The sequence below is a fragment of the Macaca fascicularis genome, chromosome 5 (assembly GCF_037993035.2).
Source record: "Macaca fascicularis isolate 582-1 chromosome 5, T2T-MFA8v1.1".
NCBI lineage: Eukaryota > Metazoa > Chordata > Mammalia > Primates > Cercopithecidae > Macaca > Macaca fascicularis.
This window is the reverse complement of record NC_088379.1, coordinates 30,958,663-30,981,631: the sequence shown is the minus strand read 5'-3', so window position 1 is coordinate 30,981,631 and position 22,969 is coordinate 30,958,663. Positions and strand designations below refer to the sequence as shown.

Genomic DNA, 22,969 nt, shown 5'->3' with positions numbered 1-22,969 from the left:
GAAGAGTTTGGATGTTTGTCATCACCAAATCTCACGTTGAAATGTCACTCCCAGTGTTGGAGGTGGGACCTGGTGGGAGGTGTTTGGGTCACGGGAGTGAATCCCTCGTGATTTGGTGATGTTGCTGTGAGAATGAGTAAGTTCTTCTGAAATCTGGTTATTTTAAAATGTATGGCACCTCCCCACGCCTTTGTTCCCACTCCCGCCATTTGAGACACCTGCCCCAGCTTAGCCTTCGGCCATGATTCTAAGCTTTTTGAAGCCTCCCCAGAAGCCAAGTAGATGCCAACATCATATTTCCTGTACAGTCTGCAGAACCGTGAGTCAATTAATCCTCTTTTCTTCATAAATCACCAGTCTCAGGTATTTCTTTATAACAAAGCAAGAGTGCCTAAAACAACATATATTGAAGATGTCAAACATAATACGCCTTTAAATGTAAACATAGATAAATATGACATTGTCTTGTGAATTTTCTGTCATGTATCATTACTTATGTTAAAAATATCACACTGTATTTTCAATGCCAGATTGTGATTATATAAGAAATTTGAAGACACATTAAAGATTACACTGATTTATAGTAATATTTGTCACATAGATTCTTTTAATTTTGTTCCATTTTAAACTTTCTTGATGCTGATGAAAAGGAACATTAAACTTTCAACTCTGTGAACCACTCCATAAAGTTACATAGACCTAGTATTTCTAGGTATTTCTAGTATTTTTTTACATAGACCTGATTTGTGGAAATCCAGCACAATTAAGTCTAAATGGTCTCTCTCTCTCTAGCCTAGCCCAATGTCATTCTGCCACACCCCAGCATACAATGGCAATTAAGCTGTCCTAGGCTGGCTCTGCAGTGTGATGCCACATGTGGGAGGCTGTCGGCTCGAATGATTCTTCCCCACGTTGTGTCTGTCCTGAGCATCACACACATACTGTGCACTGATTTTCCTCTGCTTCTCATTGCTCACAGTTCAGATAATTCTACCTCAAAAAAATCCTTCCTCATAAGAACTGCATACTAATTAACCCCTGCTCTCTTCTCTTTGTCTCCTTCAATCCTTGCCTAATTACCTGTGAAGATGTTGCTTCTGTTTTATTCATACTCTCCTGAGTTTCAGTGCCTACTCTTTGCCCACTCTTTTCTCTCACCCTTTTCCTCCTCCTCTTCCTTCACAGCTTCATTTCTTTTTTCTTTTCTTCCAATCATTTTTTTTTTAATCATCTGTGTTAGTCCATTTAGCATTGCTGTAAAAAAAAATCAGAGGCTGAGTAATTGATAAAGAAAAAAGCTTTATTTGTCTGGCTGGAAGATGGGGCATCTGGTGAAAGCCTCAGGCTGCTTCCATTCATGCCAGAAGGAGAAGGGAAGCTGGTGTGCGCAGAGATCCTGTGGCAAGAGAGGAAGCAAGAGAGTTGGGGAGAGGCCAGATTCTTTTAAACAACCAGTTTTTGAGGAAACTAACAGAGTAGGAATTCACTCCCACTGCCACACCCAAACCCAACTGGAGGACATTAATCTATTCATGAGAGATCCACCCCTATGACCTAAATGCCTCCACTAAGCTCCACCTTCAACGTTGGGGACCAAATTTTTAAATGAAGTTTGGAAAGAAAAACATCCAAACAATAGCATCACCCTTTTATCTCTTGTGTCTCAAGTTCCCTGGATGCTGAGTTGGAGGAGACTTGGCCCCTAAGGCTCACAGCTTCCTCTGCTCCCCTCCATGGTAAATGCCCCTCAAGGCAATGATGGAGGCCTGAGAGGTCCATGGTATGGGACTAGTTCTTTTTTGAGGATTTCTACTTTTACCAGCTCCTGAACATTTTTTCATTGGGTTTTTCCTTTAATTTGCCTTTCTAATGCCAATCTATTAGAAATAACATTTTTAAAAAAGTGGGATAACTTCACAAATCTCTTCTCCTTTCTCTCTATTAATTTTCCAAATGAATAGTAATCTCTCTTGAAACTTTTAATCATCAGAGAAATACTAGTGATAAATTCCTTCAAGGAAAAACAAAACCATAAATGTAGAAATTAATTAATAAACAACTACTTCCATCAAGCTCTAAAAGTCTTTTAAGTATCTAAATCTCATCCTTCCCCTGACACAACCCTTGCCGCAAATAAAAATATTTTCTGAGTTTGCTACTCATTAGCTGTGAAGATTTAAAGATGACATTCAGACATTTTCAAAAGCAGTAATATTTCATAATTCAAGTTAATTGAAATACTTCGTTATCGAAATTATGTAAGCTCATGAGGCTTTTGCATATATTGTTCCATTTGCAACGAGAATCTTTCCATATTGCTATTTTCTAGTGATGCTAGTAACTATGCCTGATCCTTTTTAACTTCTGGTTCAATGTCCCAGTCTCTGATATTAATTCTGTCATAATTCTTGGTGATTTCATTACCCACATACATTATTTTCTTCAACTACCTTGGCTTCTCATTACTTTGAAGTCTTCTCCTCTTATGATTTCATCTTCTACTCAATACCAGTCATCAATTTTCATAGTCATATCTCAATCTTTGACATTAGTAAAAACTGGAAACTTTTCAAAATTTAATACATAAGCGTCAGACTCAGGCTGCCACCTCAAATATTTCCTGTTTAATCTTTCCAGAATCCCAAATCATACAACTCTTTTACCCATCAGTCACCTACAATATATAGGTTTTATCTCATCATCTCTGTCACTCAGTTTCACCCTGCCATCACATCCTTATTCACCTAGTTTAAAAGATTGATGGCCGGTCATTAAAATCAGCAATATTCATTCACATTCAAACTCCCTGTACCTTTTTCCAATCATCTCACCCAGGGGGTGAAAATGTTCTAGTCAAATTTAGGTCTTTGATCACTCTTTTCCTGCAGAGGCAGAGCTGAAGGTAGCTGGAGGAAAATAACAAACATACTAGCTGGCCCTATTTGACATTCATAATTTCAACTTATAAGCTCTCCCTTAGCGCTACCTAACAAATCCCCTGCAGGCCTCTAGTCCATTCCTCTCAATGAGAATTTTATTCCTTTCCTCTTTCTTCAACCCTGAAACATAGTCTCAGGTGGTAAGCCAACACTTAATAGTAATGCTGAGTATTTTATTTTATTTTATTTGTTTTGTTTTGTTGTTTTGCTTTTATTTTACTGAGAAAAGGGGAACATTCAGAATAAAATGTCCACATGCTCCCATCAGTCATATTAACCTACTTTCATCTGAACCTCTATATTTCTTCTTCTCTTCCATAAGATGGAGTACTGTATTTCATCTCCTTAAACCAAACCTTCCACCTGAGCACAATGTAGTATAAATGGTGACTATCTGATCTCATTGCATAATAATCTGATCAAGTCTACCCTCTGATAAAGATCTTGCAATAACTTCCCATCTCAATAAAAAAGGCAAAGTACTTCCAGCATTCCTAAGGTTCCTTGAGAAGATCTGGGCCATGGCCAGCAGAAGTCCTCATTTGTCCACTCCATCAAGGCATGCTGGTTTTTCTGACATTCTTCAGATTAATAAAACACATTCCAAGTTCTGGCATTTGTATTTGCTGTTCTTTAAGATATTTTCAGTTTCCTCCTTGGTGCATTTTATATCTTTCCATAGATATCTACTTCAAAGAAGCTCTTCTGATTAACCATAAAATGTGAATTCCAAACACACTAACTCATTCTTACTTCACTTTAATTTTCTGTGCAATATATCCATTTAACTTTTTATTTGTTTATTGGTTTCCTCCTCCTCTCTACCAGCACTACATGCAAAATACTAGAATGTAAGCTACATGAGGGCTGATGTCTCTCTCTCAAGCATTACATTCTGTATTCTCGATGTCTAGAATCCATACTGGGATTGTCAATATGTTAAGTGACTGACTGAATGAATAAATTGTCAGAGAACCTAAGTGAAGTTCCCCAAAAATGTGTTATTGTATTACTTATTTCAAATTTCCAAAAGTGCCGAATTTTAATGCCATTTTTAAACCTATCCTTAACTTACTTAAATCTTAAACACTGAAGTTGAGACTAAATAATCCGTACTTTTCTGTTCCTTTCCTTTTTACATTTCTAGAAGATCTGTAGACAAATATGTTTTGTGTACCATTTGTCTACAGGATTAAATCCAAACCTGACAGCCTAATGTAAACTGTTTTTTATGACCTAATCCTTGCTTATCTCTTTGCCAGCCTCACCCTCAATGATTCCTCCTTAGATAACATGTTCTCCAAGCATGCTGATCTGTTGAGTTGAATATCCACTTGTCTTATCATATGTGATGATTTTCATCTGCATTTCTATATGTGCAAATCCTTAATGCATACTTGACTCTTCTTTATTCTTCAAATGAAATATCCATATGCTCCCATCAATTATGGCTAAGAAAAAGAAGTCAATGAGGGTGACTTTATGTATCTTGCGTGTTACCATTTGATAACCAATATGAAGGAAGTGGATAGGGATTTTTGAGGGAGTTTAAGTATTTGTATAAAGCCTGTGGGTGTGACTTATGCTCTAAGTTGATAAAATTGTCCATAAAACTGTGAACACTTGTGTCAGCAGTCATATTGTGATATGCATGTATTAGCTGGATTGTTAGGTACAAGTACTTATCTTTATTCTGATCATTTTAAACAGTAAAGGAATTTATTGAAAGGATTTGGGCAATTCACAGCTTCCATAACAGTGGTGCACTTGGGTTGGAAAATCAGGCAGATATAGAACATGACTAAGAACGTAGTCATGGAAAATCAGTACATCTGGTGAGAACTACTATTACCACTGCTAGATACCACATACCATAGCTTGCATTGCAGACGCTGTCAGCACTTGGCAGAACCATTTGGAAAGTACCCTTGGAAACTCAGTATTGCTACCACTTCCATAGCTACCCACTAAGATGAATTTTTTACTATCCTTATTCTTGGGTCACTAGATATTGAATATACATGCTAGGTGGATGCATTTGATTAGCTAAGTCATGTGTTTTCACCATATAGGAAGATTTGCCTGAGTGAGCTATTACAGTGACAGATGAATTCTCCTCCCCAATAATTCTTATTTATGCAATGGGGAGATTTCAAAATATGGAGGAGATGTAGCATTTAGATGCTGTATAGACAATTATATGACAATTGGCCAATATCATTAAAAAAAATTAAGTTTCTGGTCAGGCCCGGTGGCTCACACCTGTAATCCCAGCACTTTGGGAGGCCAAGCCTGGCAGATCATGAAGTCAGGAGTTCAAGACCAGCCTGGCCAACATGGTGAAACCCCATCTCTACTAAAAATACAGGTGTGGTGGTGGGCGCCTGTAATCGCTGCTACTCGGGAGGCTGAGGCAGAAGAACTGCTTGAACCCAGGAGGCGGAGGTTGCAGTGAGCTGAAATCATGCCACAGCTCTCCAGCCTGGGCGACAAGAGCAAGACTCCCTTTAGGGGAGAAAAAAAAAAAAAAAACCTTTCATATTACGACTACATTTGAAGGTTCTGATTCATTTCTGAGGACTGAGGTGTGGCAGATCTACCATTTTCTGGCTATGGAAATCATAAGACCTCATGTGCTTCTCTCTGAGCTTTATTAAGCAGATATGACTTTGGTGCAAAAGTAATTGAGGGTTTTGCTGTTGAAAATAATGGCAAAAAACACAACGACTTTTGCACTAATATAATAGTTTCTTAGCTTTGGTGAGCCTCTAACATAAACAGGAGTTCCTGTCACACAGCTACTTATCTGCCACCTCTGTGCATTTTCCCTGACTTTCCATTTTTCCTGCCATTGTTCCTGGGATACATCTAACTTCTTGTTCCTTCTTATACCATCTGAAACTTTGTGTTATTTGCAAGGCCTTTCATGATACCTAGAAGCAGACCAGCTGCACATAGCTCTCCACTCACAGCACATCTAGCAAGCAACTTCTGTATAGCACTTACTACATAGCCTTAAAAGTGCTTTTATTATGGTATGTCTTCCCCTGAAGAGTACACAACTTGAAAACAGTGATATCCATCTCCTTTATAATTGTATCCTCAGTACCACAAACCTAGTCTGAAATATAAAGAGGCGCTCTATAAAAAAAAAAAAAAAAGCTTATTGCATAAGTCAGAATTTGAAAGGGAAACATATCCTGTTGGATTGTCCTGGGTCTGTATTTGTCACTGGTGAAGAAAAAAATACACAATTACCAGGAGTGGGATGGGGGGTTGGGAAGAATCTCCTGAGCAAAATAATTGACAAGTTAGTATTTTTATGGGAAGTAGGTCAACTATATTCCAAATTGTTTCTTACCTGATTAAATTATATTACTCCACCTTTTTCTGTATGTTTAAACTGAACTGAAATACCAGAGGAAAAATATCAATGGAAATAATTCAAACATAATTATTTGCCAGTAACTTTATACTTGGAATTATTTTCCTATTGATCTATTATACATTGTATGGGAAAGAGAAAGTTTGCCATGAGACAGTACATCATGCTGATTATTGATCTGTTGTGATGTACTGCCTCATCCACTCATAGTGTTCATTTATGAAGGGTATATTTCCACCAGCAGGGCCACTTTTGTGCTAAATTCCTAAAGCTTCATGAATCTCCTAAAAATCGCTTTCTCCAATGAACATATATTATGACTATACAGATTTGGCTCTTAATGGAATTTCCAGAAGCTGCACTTCAGAAATGCAGCTAGTACTAAAAAAATAAGCACATAAAGATTTGAGAATGAAGTTTAAGAATCATAAACTTTGCAGACTATATATTCTCTCTAATATGCTCAGACCATGCTTGATTATCTCTTGGAAACCAGGATAAATATCTCTTCAGATGAATTTAGCCTACATTTTGACTGTAAGTGATACGTGTCTAGAGTCTGTCCAAGATTCATTTACATTGGTACACACATTTTTATTGAAAATAAATTAATATGGTTCCCGCACTGTGCCTTATAATTAGTAGGTGATTATAAATACTGTGTCTCGTATGGTTTACATTAAATCTTAAGTCACATTTCAGGCAGAATTTTCAAAATAGCTATTTTCTCCTTTAGTTCAAAATTTTTAAAACACCAATAAATTTAGATTAGAGATATTTTTAAAAATTGTTTCAAGAAAAAGATACATACCAGGAGTTAATATATACTTGCCTATTAAATGTTGTGCTATGACATACTACACTGTGTGCACTAATGGCAGCAACATTTCTTTAGTACAGATGTTGTATATCCTTCTATTTATAGTTCTAGTAATTTAAAGGCATAACCTACCATAGCACCCTGAAGAGTCTGTTCTAATCCACATGCTGCTCTATTACTGCAACAAAGAAATTACTTTGCTAAACAAACAAATACATTGCTTTTTCTGGTCTCAGGGTTTATTCTCCAAAAGACTACAGAAAACCTCATGATCTCATATTCTCCTATCTGTGACATTGATGATTGCCACAATCCAAAGGTCCAGGTCATGTGAGATGGACAAAAAAGCCTAAAGCAACATCTAATTATTTTATTGTTTTTTCAACAACATATATTATCAAGAAGAATAAAAAAGCTGACTGCAATTTGTTTTCCTAGTTTACTTTTCCAAATAGAATGTTAAAGTGTATATAGCTGTGGGGAGGAGAGGTTACACAGGAACATAAAAGTAAGTCAGGATACTAAAGAAATAATATTATCAACCAGTTTAAGACCTAAGTTACCCATCTGAATGTCAGCTAGTGACATCAAAAATAAGGGATACCATGTATGTTCCAAGAAATAGCCAATAAAATACACCAACTTATAAAGGCCAACTGACTCTGTTATTTCATATAAACAGGTGTATATATATTTACTTGAAAACAGGGAACCTTAATGACTAATTCATATCCAGATTGTTTAAATAATAGAAGATTTTACTCTAGATTCTAGATTACGCTAATTTTTGATCATGGAAAAATTAGAAAAGTAAACTTGGCTAAATATTTGAGATACCAATGCAAACTTTTAATATTATAAACCCACATAAGTTGTAATTTCACTAAATTGTTGGTGTAAAATGGATATAAAAATAATTCAAAAGCAATCTTGTGATGGCCTTTCTAAACATTTATGAAAAAAAGTTTAAAAATTGGATGCATACCTAATAAATTAACCTATTTCCTGAAAAATAGTCTTAACAATGAAACAAAAATGACGATTTGAGGGAAAATATTATAGCATTAATGACAAGCATATCAACATAAACCTATCAGAGGACAAAAGTAAAATTAAATGCGTACATGCACGCACGCGCGCGCGCGCGCACACACACACACACAGAGGAAGATATAAGTCAGAATATTAAGATAATAACGTTATCAAAAAGGTTTAAACCTGAGATACACATCTGAAAGTCAATGAATATTATCAAAATATGAGGCATCCTCTTTTTCAAAATAATTAACTGATTTAAAAAAACTGTTTAAATAGAAAGGATTTGTTGACTTGTGGGAATGCATGAATGTATATGGACACACATAGCTGCCTATATGATATGTACATATGCACATGTGTACATATACACATATGTGTATATATGCACAAATTTATAAACATAAGTGTGTTTATGTATGTGTTTATATTCACATACAAACATTCCCTAAAATGAAAATAGGTAATACAAATATTGAAATTTACACTGTGGTGACGGTTGCACAAGTCAATGTGCTAAAATACATTGATTTGATTTGGTAAATAAATAATTTGCATACTATATGAATTATATTTCATTAAAGCTTTTGTTTGTTTGTTTGTTTGTTTGAGATGAAGTCTCGCTCTGTTGCCCAAGCTGTAGTGCATGGCACGATCTTGGCTTACTACAATCTCTGCCTCTCGGGTTCAAGACATTCTCCTGCCTCAGCCTCCCGAGTAGTTGGGACTACAGGCACATGCCACCATGCCTGGCCAATTTTTTGTATTTTTGGTAGAGATAAGGTTTCACCATGCTGACCAGGCTGTTCTCAAACTCCTGACCTCAGGTGATCTGCCCACCTCGGTCTCCCAAAGTACTGGGATTATAGGCCTGAGCCACTGTGCCTGGTCTCAATAAAGTTTATTTATTTTTTATTTTTTTTAATAAAGAAAATGGTAACTCCTGAGTTTCCACTTCTTTGAAATCTCAAAAAAGATAAGCATCTATGAGTGGTAAAAAGTTTGTTTTCTATAAACCCTAAAGACAAAGTGTGAGAATTTTAATAAGAAACTATTGGAATCTGGAAAGAGGTGGAAGACAAAAAATTATTCAGTGGAGCTAAGGATGTTGAATCAGAGCTAGCGGTAAGGAAAACCAAAAATTAAACTGATTTACTCACAGAATCTTCCGGAATTGAAGGAATTGGGATACCCTAAAATGTCACAGAAATTTGTCCTACAATGTAATGTTTTAGAGTTTAAGAGATAGTTGGATACTCAGATCTCCTCCCTGGTTAACCATTGCTAGGAGACTGTTTCAGTCACATCTAAGGAGATAACTGGAAACTTATTCTTTGATTAATGCCAAAGAAAATATTTCTGAAGTAAGAGACAAAAGGCATAGCTCAGGAGGATGTGCTCAGACATCCAAGCCAGCTTTCCTCCCATTCTCAGAGTTCAGAATACAGATGATTTCACACAAACACACAAACAAAACTCACTAAGATTCTGGTAAAAATAAGTAAATATATCCCATCTATTTAAACAGATAGACACATACATCTTTCTGAGAAAAAACAGACTTTGTGGAATTAAAATTATGCTAGTGAAACTAAAAAATAATTCAACAGAAAAGTTAGCAGGTAAAATTGAAGGGAAAATAACTGAAAATAGAGCACAAATTTAAAAAGTGCAAAACATAAAATAAAATAAGTTTTTTGTTGGTGGAAATGCTTTTATTCAATTTCATATATTATCAAAAGCGTTGATGTCTTAGTCACGTAAACACATGATCTGGACGCTGCATGCGCATAAACACAGGAGCTCAGGCCCATCCACCACCTCTTCTCAATTTGTTCGTTCCCCAGTTTAGCATGTCCATCTCACTATGCTTTCAGAGCCCACAAGTGTGCATGTCCTGTTTTCTCTCTGTTTCACCCACAGATCACATGGGTTCTACTGGAAGAGATTTTCTCAAATGAATACTCATAAAGGTACCACAAGATGTTCCCATTAGACAACTTCTGAGTGTTTTTCTTTCTTAGAAAAAAGGAAGAGCTTTAATAGTTCCTTTAAACTTATTTTCCCTGTATTCTTAATTATATTAAATATCCAATAGCAAAAACTTGGAACCAACCCAAATTCCCATCAATGACAGACTGGATAAAGAAAATGTGGCATATATACACCATGGAATACTATGCAGCCATAAAAAAGGATGAGTCCATGTCCTTTGCAGTGACATGGATGAAGCTAGAAATCATCGTTCTCAGAAACTAACATAGGAACAGAAAACTAAACACTGCATATTCTTGCCCATAAGTGGGAGTTGAACAATGGGAACACATGGACACAGGGAGGGGAACATCACACACTGGGACCTGTCAGGGGGCGGGGGTTAGGGGAGGGACAACATTAGTAGAAATACCTAATGTAGATCACAGGTTGATGGGTGCAGCAAACCACCATGGCACGTTTATACCTACGTAACAAAACTGCACGTTCTGCACCTGCAGCCTAGAACATAAATATAATAAAATAACATTTAAAACAAAGTTTAGAGATCAAGATCCTGAGTTACAACATCTGAATGTTAAGAATATATACAAAGCAAACCACATTATGACATTTTAAAACATTGTAGACCCAAAGAACCTCTTTTGAGCTCCAGAGAAAGAGATAAAACAAAATGAAGTAAAATATTTGTAGAATCGAGCATCAGAATGACATTTGCATTTTAAGTAGTAACATTCAGCAGATGAAATACAACGATTTCATCCTTTAATTCTTGTAAGCTTTCGTTCACACAACTAGTAAAATTGTACACTCCAGATGACTTTATAAATTTTTTTAGGCCTCATTATTTTAAAATAGGCAATGGTTGACAATGGTGGTCATTTACTTCTTACAATTCTTATCTTTCATTTGCTTCTTCTTGAGGACATGTATCATTAAAATGGCTAAGTTTTGTTACAGCAACAATAACTAATATTTTATTGGCTTACAACAACAAAGGTTTATTTCTACTTTTGCTACATGTCTCCCTGATTCCAATTAAGCTCTGTGTGATGTGACCTTCACTAAGGGACTTGGTGATAGGGCCTCCTCTACATAGAATAAGAAATATGAAGGATAGCCTGGGCAACAAAACAAGACCCCATCTTTACCAAAAAAAAAAAAAAAAAAAAAAAGTAGCCAGGCAGGTTAGTGTGTATCTGTAGCCCCAGCTAATCAGGAGGCTAAGGCAGGATGATTCCTTGAACCCAAGAGTGTGAAGTGACAATGAACAATGATTGAACTACTGCACTCCAGCCTGGGTGACAGAGTGAGGCCCAGAGGAAAAAAAAAAGAGAAGGAAGGAAGGAAGGAAGGAAGGAAGGAAGGAAGGAAGGAAGGAAGGAAGGAAGGAAGGAAGGAAGGAAGGAAGGAAGGAAAGAAGGAAAGAAGGAAAGAAGGAAAGAAAGAAGGAAGGAAAGAAAGAGAAAGAGAAAGAAAGAAAGAGAAAGAAAGAAATAAAGAAAAAGAAAGAAAGAAGAAAAGAAAGAAAGAAAAAGAGAAAGGAAGAAAAAGAAAGAAAGAAGAAAGTGTAGAGAGAGAGTCAGGAAGGGAGGAGGGAAGGAAGGAAGGAAGGAAGGAAGGAAGGAAGGAAGGAAGGAAGGAAGGAAGGAAGGAAGGAAGGGAGGGAAGGAGGGAGAGAGGGAGGGAAGGGAAAGAAAAGAAAATTGAAATTTGACGAATCACATACGTGACGGTTTGTAAAGCTTCCATCCGAGAGTACTATGGGGAGCTTCTACACAAAGTTCACAGATTAAAGTAAGTCATGTCTGTGTTCAACATGGTGGGAATTTGTAATCCTCCTCCTTGGGGAAGCTTTAAATCTTTGTAGACATTGATAGTGTCTATTGGATCGACATGTCTACTTCTCAATAAAACTCTATTTCTTTTCTTTTCTTTCTTTTCTTTTCTTTTCTTTTTTTTTTTTTTTTTTTTTTTTACATGGAGTCTTGCTCCTCGCCCAGGCTGGAGTGCAGGCGCGATCTCAGCTCACTGCAAGCTCCGCCTTCCGGGTTCCCGCCATTCTCCTGCCTCAGCCTCCCGAGTAGCTGGGACTACAGGTGCCCGCCACCTCACCCGGCTAGTTTTTTGTATTTTTTAGTAGAGACGGGGTTTCATCGTGTTAGCCAGGATAGTCTTGATCTCCTGACCTCGTGATCCGCCCGTCTTGGCTCCCAAAGTGCTGAGATTACAGGCTTGAGCCACCGCGCCCGGCCTTCCCCTTGATATTATAGGCTACTCCAAACACTTCACTGGCTTTCATATCCACCTGTGTTAGATATGAGCTTTACAATGCCACATTGAAGATCCTCCAAAATATGGCTGTAAGTTCAATTGCTTTCCGTTTGTGTCTTATTACACTTCAACTTGCACTGGTTTTCAACTGCTCTTTTCCAAACATATTGCTTACATCCTCAACATTGCTTAACATATCGCTCGCTTTAAACACCTTTTCTTAATTGCCTCTGAAATCTCATTCATTAGAAATACTCATAATTGAAAGTTAAACTGGTAAATAAAAATACTAAAATCATGGCTTATTTTTAAATGTTTATGCATATACGTGGTATAAACTATTATGTATTATTTCATTCTCTTATTTATAGTTTTGTTTTTCAAAAATTTAGTGCCATTATGACAAAATTCTTATATTTTATAGAAAGAAATAAAAATTAAAATACTATTCATTTTTCAAAATTTTCTTTCAAAGAAACTGTCTTTCAGACTTTTCAATTAATCATAGAAATCTTAGGGAACAAAATGATGAGATTCCACTTAATTGGTCCCTGTTTTTGAAACACATGATATTTGTGGATAAATGACGAGTTGATGGGTGCTGACGAGTTGATGGGTGCAGCACAGCAACATGGCACAAGTATACATATGTAACAAACCTGCACGTTATGCACATGTACCCTAGAACTTAAAGTATAATAATAAATAAATAAATAAATAAATAAATAAATAAGAAATTTGAAATAAAAAAAAAAAAGAAAGAAATATATCCCTGGTCCCCAGTCTCCTAGAACCTGAAGGAAGAATATAGGCAGAGTCCTGCCAACAGGCTTAACAAGTGAATATACATACAAAAAGAATCCACTCTCATACTCACTAGATTTTATACCCAAATCACCCTGAAAAGAGCACTGGTATACAAGCAAATACACTGTTCAAAAAAAAAAAAGAAATCTTAGGGAATCATTCTTTTTTTGTTTTCTATTACTTAAATATTTGTTTCATTCTCTGTAAACGATCTCAAGATTCTTGAGAAAAAGGGATATATTGCCTCTTTACCCAAACATTCTCTGTTTTTTCACATAAGATCTCATGTTAAGATGTTGGTCACAACATATTGACAGAATATAACTTTAATGAATTCAAAAATGTATAGTTTTTTTTTTGTTTTTTTTTTTTTGTTTGTTTTTTTAGAATGATCAGATGATTAATTTTGTAAGGACAAAGAAGAATAAATATATTTCTTCTTTTTTTTTTTTTTTTTTTTTTTTTTTTGAGACGGAGTCTCGCTCTGTCGCCCAGGCTGGAGTGCAGTGGCGCGATCTCGGCTCACTGCAAGCTCCGCCTCCTGGGTTCACGCCATTCTCCTGCCTCAGCCTCCCGAGTAGCTGGGACTACAGGCGCCCACAACCACGCCCGGCTAATTTTTTGTATTTTTAGTAGAGACGGGGTTTCACCGTGGTCTCGATCTCCTGACCTTGTGATCCGCCCGCCTCGGCCTCCCAAAGTGCTGGGATTACAGGCGTGAGCCACCGTGCCCGGCCATATTTCTTCTTTAAGTGCAATATTGACTAGCATTGACAGAAAGTAAGGAGTAAAATTAAAAAGTCAAAAAATGATATAATGTTATATGTTGAAATAACAAAGGGAGTTAAAAGTGATAATTAGTTAAAGTTGAAGTTATTTAAATAGACACACAGAAGTATTTAAATAAAAGCTAGGACATTCTTTTAAGACCACTTCAAATAAATGAAGTACCCAGTGTGTCAGTATTTTTAATGTGAACTTTTCTCTGTAATTGAAAAAGATTTGTTCATTTGAGAAAAATAAAAAAGAACAATAAGCAGAAGTGAAAGATTTTATAGAGCACCATGAAATAAATGTCAGAAACAGTGATTCACATACACTCCCCACATGTTAATTTACATATGAGTAGCATGTGTTGAATATATCAAATTTTGTGACATTTATTTCAGGAAGCATTGTAAAACTTTCAACTCTGCTTATAGCATTCACTTTGAATTTTATCTCAATGATGGTGTCATTGCTCAATGGAGAAATCACGCAGAAACTGCTACATATATTTTCTGTTCCTATCACATTAAGATTACATGAAGTTGTATATTTTTACATAGTGACATTATGCCTTGTCAGTTGCGTATCAAATATGGTGACACTGAAACAAATGAAACATAAATCCGTGTAATGTTTCTTGCTACTTCATCAACTTTAAAGGTATATCTGCCGTTAAAAAAAGTATTAAAGTAGGCCGGGCTTGGTGGCTCAAGCCTGTAATCCCAGCACTTTGGGAGGCCGAGACGGGCGGATCACAAAGTCAGGAGATTGAGACCATCCTGGCTAACACGGCGAAACCCGGTCTCTACTAAAAACACAAAAAATTAGCCGGGCGAGGTGGCGGCGCCTGTGGTCCCAGCTACTCGGGAGGCTGAGGCAGGAGAATGGCGGGAACCCGGGAGGCGGAGCTTGCAGTGAGCTGAGATCTGGCCACTGCACTCCAGCCTGGGCGACAGAGTGAGACTCCGTCTCAAAAAAAAAAAAAAAAAAAAAAAAAAAAAAAAAGTATTGAAGTATTGATGAGAGATTTTTTTCTGGATGACAACATATTAAGTAGGGTGAAAAATATGCAATTAAGTCATATTCTGAAAGTTATTTTAAAATTATTTAATAATTTATCTATTTTACATTTTAAAATATAAGTATTTCCAAGTAAACTTTATAAAATCAGAGCTATTAAAATTTTATTTTTTCACATTAAATTTTATTTAAAACTAAATGTATTTCTGAGTTATTGAAAAGGCCACATGCTATAACATTAAATATTTAGTAATTTATTGTTATTAAGTGACCAAAAACTTCATTTTAGGAATGAATCCCCACAGTCTGCAAAAGGAGTAGAAAGTAATTATATATTTTTTATTAAAGTCCTTTTATGTCCACTTTCACCATTTTTTTAATGTAGTTTTTAAGTTACATGCTATAGGGAAATCAGAGTTTAAAACAGAACTATTAACAGCTACACTAACATCCGTTGTGGCGACATGACTAGAAATCTGTAATTACCCAAAAGCTTTATATGTATGCCTTCCAAGCCACTTGTTCAGTTTTGCTTTCTTTGAGCGTAATGCAGTATCCTGATTCAAAAGAAATGATATTTGGTACTATTCAGGGATTACTAGAGGTTTAAATGTTAATACTCTGAAACACTATTTCTTCTGAAGAATTCTCATTTAAATTCTTACAGGGGCCCTCCGAGTATATGCTATGCTTTAAAAGGGCATTTGTGGAAAAAATACTATCTTGGGAATGCAAAATGCAACACACCACAGTAATCTTTGAACATTACAGCACTCTGCCTTTTACAGTGTTCTGAATACGACTAGCTCAGTAAATATTGTGTAACTGATATGTTTTGCTTAAGCAAACATTTAGCAGGAGGTAAAAATATCTTTTTATTCCCTCCTTAATGATGTATATGAAAAAAATTAAATATAATATTAGAATTGGTAAAAGAAGAGGTCAACTTTCTTCATATTAAGATGTAGGATTAAAAAAGTTAAAATGAAATTCATTTTGAGCAAATGAAAAGTCAGTCTCTCTTTCTCTCTCTCTCTCTCTGTGTGTGTGTGTGTGTGTGTGTGTGTGTGTGTGTGTGTGTGTGTGTGTTTCTCTCCCTTCTTCCTTCTTTCCTCTGGCTTGCTCCTTCCTTCATCTTTTCCATCTTTTTCCTTTTATTTTGTTTGGTTTTGTTGCTTGCAATATAAATAGAAGCATAGGAACTTGATTCAAGCAGAAGCATTCTCTGAAAGGGAAATGTTCATTTTACACGGATTAAAAAAAAAAATGTGACTCCTTAATTTTCACTTAACTCTTTCTTGTTTATAGTTCTCTGAAAATGTATTATAATTTTCTATTTTTATGGGCCTTAGAAAGTGAACAATTTATTGAGAAAATTAGTTCTCTTCTTAGTTCTTCAATAGCTTCTTTCATAATCTAGGTTTTGCTCTGCTCTGAGATTGATAAATTCTCCAAGCAGCATCCAGGCAATGGCTACTCTGGGGACACTTTTGAGAATTTGGGGATCCTTGGATAGCTTATACTGGAGACTTGTGTCTGGACCTTTGCCTTTAACCATGGGCCAATTGGTATATATGACCAATTGATTTCTAAATAATCCATGGGTTTCAAAAGCTAATGTGTGCCTCTAAGCCCCAGTTACATTAGGTTGGTTGGTCAGTTTCAGTCCAGCCTGAAACAGACATGCCATATAGTTTAGATTTAAAAATGACACATTATGGCCAGGCACAGTGATTCATGCCTGAAATCCCAGCACTCTGGGAGGCCGAGGCGGGCAGATCACTTGATGTCGGGAGTTCGAGACCAGCCTGGCCAATAAGGCAAAACAAGGCAAAACCCCATCTCTACTAAAAATGCAAGAATTAACCCGGCATGGTGGTGCACGTCTGTAGTCCCAGCTACTGGAGAGGCTGAGGCATAAGAATCACTTGAACCTGGGAGGCAGATGTTGCAGTGAGCTGAGATTGCACCACTGCACTCCACATTGGGTGACAGAGAGACTCTGTCTCAAAAAAAAAAAAAAGTAAATAAAATAAAAAACAAATTAAATTAAATGATACTTTGTATAGTTTCTTCTGTTTATACATAAGAGCACTGAAGTCCAGTTTTGTTAAAGAACACATCCAAGGTCACAAAGCTGGTTAATGACAGAGGTAGGTTAATAGCAAATGTCGCGACACCTAATTCAGTGTACTTCTTTTTCCCACACTTTTAAAATCTTTTCCAGTTTCTACATTAAATGTAGAACTAACGATTGCTCCTTGAAAGCCAGTAGCTGAAAACTTTTTACTGAAATAATTCTCTTTCCTGGGAAAGCATATATTTTAATAAGACAAGTGAAAGTATATTTGAATGTTAATCACCTCCCTCAGCTCAGCAAGACTCAGCAGATCCATGGACTATTAAGTAAAGTAACCACTTATTTGGCCATCTGTAATGGTAGTTATCAAATATAAAATTTGGTTTAGGAGAAACTGGCATATGCCAAGTTATTAACGGCAACTTACATATATCCCTTATCTACAAGTAATAGCTTTCGTTTCCTTCTAAATTTTTCTGCACACTCTGTCAAAGATAGGACAGTATTATCTTCTCACAGTCTAGAACCTCCCAGTCCTAGTGTTTCTGAGGTTCATGCTTTCATTGGGTCTGACAACTACTTCTTTCAAATTAACAGATGAGGAAGAGACATACTTCTTAACTTACTATACTTATATGTGGCTTATGAGAAAATAACACAATCATACATTCTAAATGACAATCTGGCTAAATCTTAAATGCAGACAATGAATAATTTGGTTGATTCTTGAATCCAACTACCCAAAGTCGTATGGCTATGCTACCGGTATCATCTAAATTACTTGCCAAAAAGAAAAACAGCAGCACAAATCAAGGCCCATACATGAAAGAACGCTTAGCCTTTTCTCACTATTTAGGATTTTTGACACCTTATGAAGAAATTAGTCAACAAATTGAGACACTAATACTAATCCCAAAAGGTAAGACAATCTCACTTGCAGAGTAATGCCTAGTGAGCAGTGTTCCAAAGGTAAGTGAAACAATGAAATACGGCTGTTGTCACCAGACAGCATGAAGACAATAAACCTAATGTTGATGAAGAGCAAATGCTCCGTGTCACTGAAACCTTGACCAAAGATTGTCTAAATAAAATACATGACCATTTTGTGCAACTCTTTTATTTTTGTTCCTCACCCACATTCATAAATCAAACCTAATCAGAACATAAAGAAGTCATGATCTAAAATACAGTAACAATGATGAATCTGAATCTTCCACCTCAAGATAAATTTGACATAAATCATTTTGAGTTTTAGGGGACGTGGAGAAAAAAATAATTCTTGCGTTTCAAACAACTGCTGGCTACATTTTACACAATTCCCAGCATAATTCCTTAAACACAAGGAGGTCACAAAACTATAAATACTTATTGAACAAGTTAATATGAATGTTGAACCTGTGTTCTAACCCTACTTATAACACCAAGTTTATCTTCAATTTGACATAAACATTCCTCTTCAGTAAAGCTGTTTACTGATACTGTTCTCCATACCCTTTTATTTTTTTCCACCTTTGTAATTTGGTTCTCTTTAATGTACTTGATTCTCTTAAGTATTCTGCGTATTTAAATCACAACTTTTTTTTCGAACTTCAGTAAATCTAAATTCTTCATTAAATCTTTCCTGTCTCTTCAAAATTGTAATCGCAGAAGAGTGCTGCCTCAACAAGTCGTCAAAATATAAATAGACTCATCTTATGAGACTCATACTCTTTGTGTGTTCCTCATTGCTTATATTATTTGTGTTCTGTAATAATTTCTTTTTATTTTTATTACAAGATATATAGGATGTGTGTATATAGTGAGTTCCGTTCGCAAATACTAACCATTCATTAGATATTCATTGGATATTCAGGCTTTGGAATACTTTGTGCCACTTGAGTATGCATGAGAAAGAAAGGATCATTGCAGAGATTGCCTGTGATGACCACATACATAGAAACTTTAACTTGTCTGAGATAAGGTCCTATTTGATATTTGACTCTCATAAGTAGGTCTGCTATGAGAATCTCGGTGTCAAGAATTCTTAGTTAAATAAACACACACAGATTAGAAAGACCAAATCAGTAGTGGTGCTAAAAGTGAAAAGCATTTGGCAGCATCTGTTGCTACTCACTTGATATTGGATCACATTCCCTCAGTGGTGTCGCTTTGCAGCTTTTGTTGTCACAGGGTTCTAGTGTGTCAACTCTGGAAGAAAATGGAAAGGGAATCTTGGCTCATTCACTTCCCTAGCATTTTGCAAACTTGTGCAAGAGAACACTTGTCACTCATGATCTAGTAATCCAAAAATACACTGTATGGACAATTAAGCTTAAGGAATTGTGCGCACCCATACCTCTATTGAAGATTCATGATGTCTACGCTGGCATCAAGGGTCCTGAGATATATTTTTATTCTATAAAAACATCTACAGCCTGACATGTTTGATACAGAAACTATTCTAAATCTTAATATTAATCCATTTAAACTGAGAACAAACCTGAGAGATAGCTACTATTATTAACTCCATTGTGTATATGAGGGGATGAGAGGTTAAATAGATTTTTCAAGGTCACAAATCTAGGCTCCTAGGTAGAGCTGGGATTTGCAGCCAGGCCCTTTCTGGCTCTTACTGTCCACATTTCTTCTCATCTAAACCAAACTGCAAATTAACATAAACTCTTTCCACAGATATATAGCCTGAACTGTCAATATCTTCTGTAAATGAGTTTTCCAATGTTGAAGCTAGTTTTCCATGCAAGTCAGATTTTTAAATAACAATTATTATTCAATTATCTCTTAACTGAATGTAGAAGAAACTACAGAGATGACTACAGTGGTAGTTTCTAGGTGACACCTAGCTAATTGTGGGTGTATGACTTTAAAAAATCAGTCTGTGGTAGCATTGGTCCTAATTTGCCATAGGAAAACAATGAGCCAGGGAGAAGAATGCAAACTTTTGATTTTTTTTTCATAGTATCTTTATATCTTATATCTGGCTCTGCACCCATTTTTATGCATGTACATGTATGTACATGTGTATGTATACACACACAGCTTACACAGTGTTTTAAAATTTTGAGTGAAAATTTATAAATCAGGAAATATCTATATCTATCTATCTATCTATCTATCTATCTATCTATCTATGCATCCCTATTAATCGCCTACCCTTTCTTTAAAGCCCTCGCTGATCAGTTCAAAATAAAGTAAACTTTAGCAGGTAAAGTGAATTAGCTTTATGTTGGCAAATTCACGTACATAATGATTCTGCATCCAGATTTTATGTTCAAGAAAGGGCAAAAGCATTACTTACCCAGTTGTTGTCAGCCCTTCAGCAGGCAAGTGCAAAAGTGTACTTAATTAAGTTAATTAAGTAAACGATTTTATTTATTTAAAATGCATCTATCATAAACTACTTTGGGAAATTCTTAACTATATTGCAATAAAATGTCCCCATTTTTCTTTTATTTAATCAATTTATTCCACCATTTTAAAATACTCAGTAGCTCCCTGTAATTGTTTATGAAAATGAATCTGTTGTTGTCAGCAAAAGCACCTCTAATAAGCATGGTTTTGCATGCACACTCCAGAGAGAAAAACTAAAGCATAACACATTTATATTGTCAATATTGATATCATTCATCACTATTGATGAATTCACTTATCCAGATCAGCCTGCTCACAATAAATTAATTTAACATTGATTTTAATCATGTTCTCTGACTTAATTTTCTTAAAATATATAGATTCGTAACTAGATAAAACTTAGACTTGAAAATATCTTTCTTCTGTGTGCAATAATGTTTTTACTTTCATACAATAAGTTTCAAAAAGAGAGATAATATAACTTACTATAGTAGAAGCCAACGTACTGCTACCATGGGATGACAGATTCCTAGTTCCATGAGACTCTCTGGGAAGTGTAGCCATGTCAAGTCTCTGGGTCACAGAACATCAAATAAAATGGTCCTTCAAGGGGAATCACTCAACACATCAGTGGTAAGATATGGCATTCCAGGGCTTTGCTAGGAAAAGTCTACTATCATGTAATTGTCTGCCACCATCTGTGACTATTTTGAAGAAATAGAAAATTATAAAATTTAAAGGGGCAGGGGGTATGTAGAGATAGATTGTGTGCTATGCACAAAAACAGACACAACTGGTATCTCTTGTTTGTAATCAGCAAACATCCCCTTATTATCAGGGCACTCAATTGACTTTTGCTATTTTTAAAGTCAAATATAATCAGAGGCAGAAAAAAGGAATTGCTTTGGAAAATGAATGCACCAGTCTCTAGCATTTTAAAACCAATTTATCTCTCCATATTTTAAGTGTTTGTCTAAAACAACATGGAAAAAATTGACACATTTTTGTCATCAGCAAACTTACATTTACTGACTTACTGATTCAGCAAGCACTTGTGTGACAGGGAAGAGCACATTGGTTTTCCTGGAAGCTCCGGCAAGATAATTCTAAAAGAGTTAGACAACCAACACATTTCTTACTAAGTCAATTAGTATATGATTAATTGAAAAATGGTAGCTAGACAAAACACAGCTTTACTTTTGAAAGTCTATTTTGGGGAATACAGTTCAGATTTAGTTGCAGTTACTACTTGGTATTACCCATCACTGAAGTAATTGACTGTTTATTGCATCTGTTCAAAAATTCAGTACATACAAGATGTAATAAAATGAACATTTGCATAATCACATTAACTCTAAGACTCTTTTACTTAGAGACAACCACCATCCATCACTTTGTCCTTTAATTCCACAGTGTTTGTGTTGGAGATGTAGTATTCCAAAATAAATGCTGGGTGTTTGTAAAAAAAAAAATATATATATATATATATATATATATGGATATTCAAAGTGGAAATATGATAAAATCAACATTTATTCCATTATAGAAGCATTATAAGTAGGAAGTAAAGTTCCAGAAATACACAAGCACTAAATGAAATGCCTCAATATTTTTAGCTGCACAACAGGAAAATAAGATAACTTTTCACAACAACTTGTTTTAATAGAGAAAAATCCCTGTAGTCAGGTGAATGAAAGTTGACTCCTATAGACATAATTATAACCTAATATTCTCTTTGTTATAGTTAATTCTTAACTTACAGCATAAAGCATCAAAATGCTCCATTAAGAGGCTAGCCCTTGAATCTTTGGGAGCAAAGGAAAGATAAAATTCCATCATTTCCACTTGCTAGCTACTCACTTTGTTAATTAAACATTCTGAGTTTTAATTTCCTTCCTGATTTGCTGTGTAAATTAAATTATATTTCATATATATATGTGACACATATATATGTATGCTATTATTTGCAAGAAGTATTGGGAAATTACACATAATACATGTTATATATATATAAAAAATAATATTTCATGTTACCAATTATTTTCCCATCCTTCCTTCAAAAACATGATAGAACATTAGTGATGGCAGGGACTGGTTATTTTTAATGGATTGCATTATTATAAAAAATTAGAAAGTGAATAAAGTTTGTCTTTTTGCTTCTTACATTTAAAACTTCCCTCTTATTTCTAGCAGTTCTCCTCATCCATGCACTATCCATCCATCCATTTATTCCACAAATAGTTTTGAGTAACTTCTGATTATTAGGAATTCTGACATTGTGTCAATTTGTTCTTCAGATGCCAATATGGAATTAGAATTGCAATAGACTTATTGAGGGAAATACTTATGGAAGACAGGAGAGGGAGAAAGAGTTGGCAGGACAGAAAAGACCTTCAGACCATGTCACAGTTGACACCCATGTGAACAGAGGAAGAAGAAAGACAGATTGGCAGAAAGAGCCTCATTCTGGGATGCAGCTCTGAGAGATTCTCCACAAG

General features: G+C 35.6%; 1 long non-coding RNA gene and 1 other non-coding gene across 6 annotated transcripts; one reads left to right on the top strand and one right to left on the bottom strand.

The window, feature by feature from the left end:
* Nucleotides 1-1,279: 1,279 nt before the first annotated feature.
* Nucleotides 1,280-21,220, bottom strand: LOC123573500 (uncharacterized). 5 transcript variants are annotated; one of them, XR_012435289.1, is made up of 7 exons: nucleotides 20,958-21,220; nucleotides 20,419-20,434; nucleotides 19,237-19,310; nucleotides 10,587-10,675; nucleotides 7,277-7,322; nucleotides 6,301-6,347; nucleotides 1,280-1,396 (listed from the first exon to the last, which is right to left on the bottom strand). It is a non-coding gene; the product is annotated as an uncharacterized lncRNA (long non-coding RNA). The 5 variants fall into 5 exon arrangements; XR_012435288.1 differs by lacking the exons at nucleotides 6,301-6,347; nucleotides 7,277-7,322 and adding an exon at nucleotides 4,208-4,390 and having other exon boundaries at nucleotides 20,958-21,193; XR_010586633.1 differs by lacking the exon at nucleotides 7,277-7,322 and having other exon boundaries at nucleotides 20,958-21,188.
* Nucleotides 12,969-13,047, top strand: LOC123573779 (small nucleolar RNA SNORD18). The gene has a single exon (XR_006698513.2). It is a non-coding gene; the product is annotated as a small nucleolar RNA SNORD18 (small nucleolar RNA).
* Nucleotides 21,221-22,969: the final 1,749 nt, after the last annotated feature.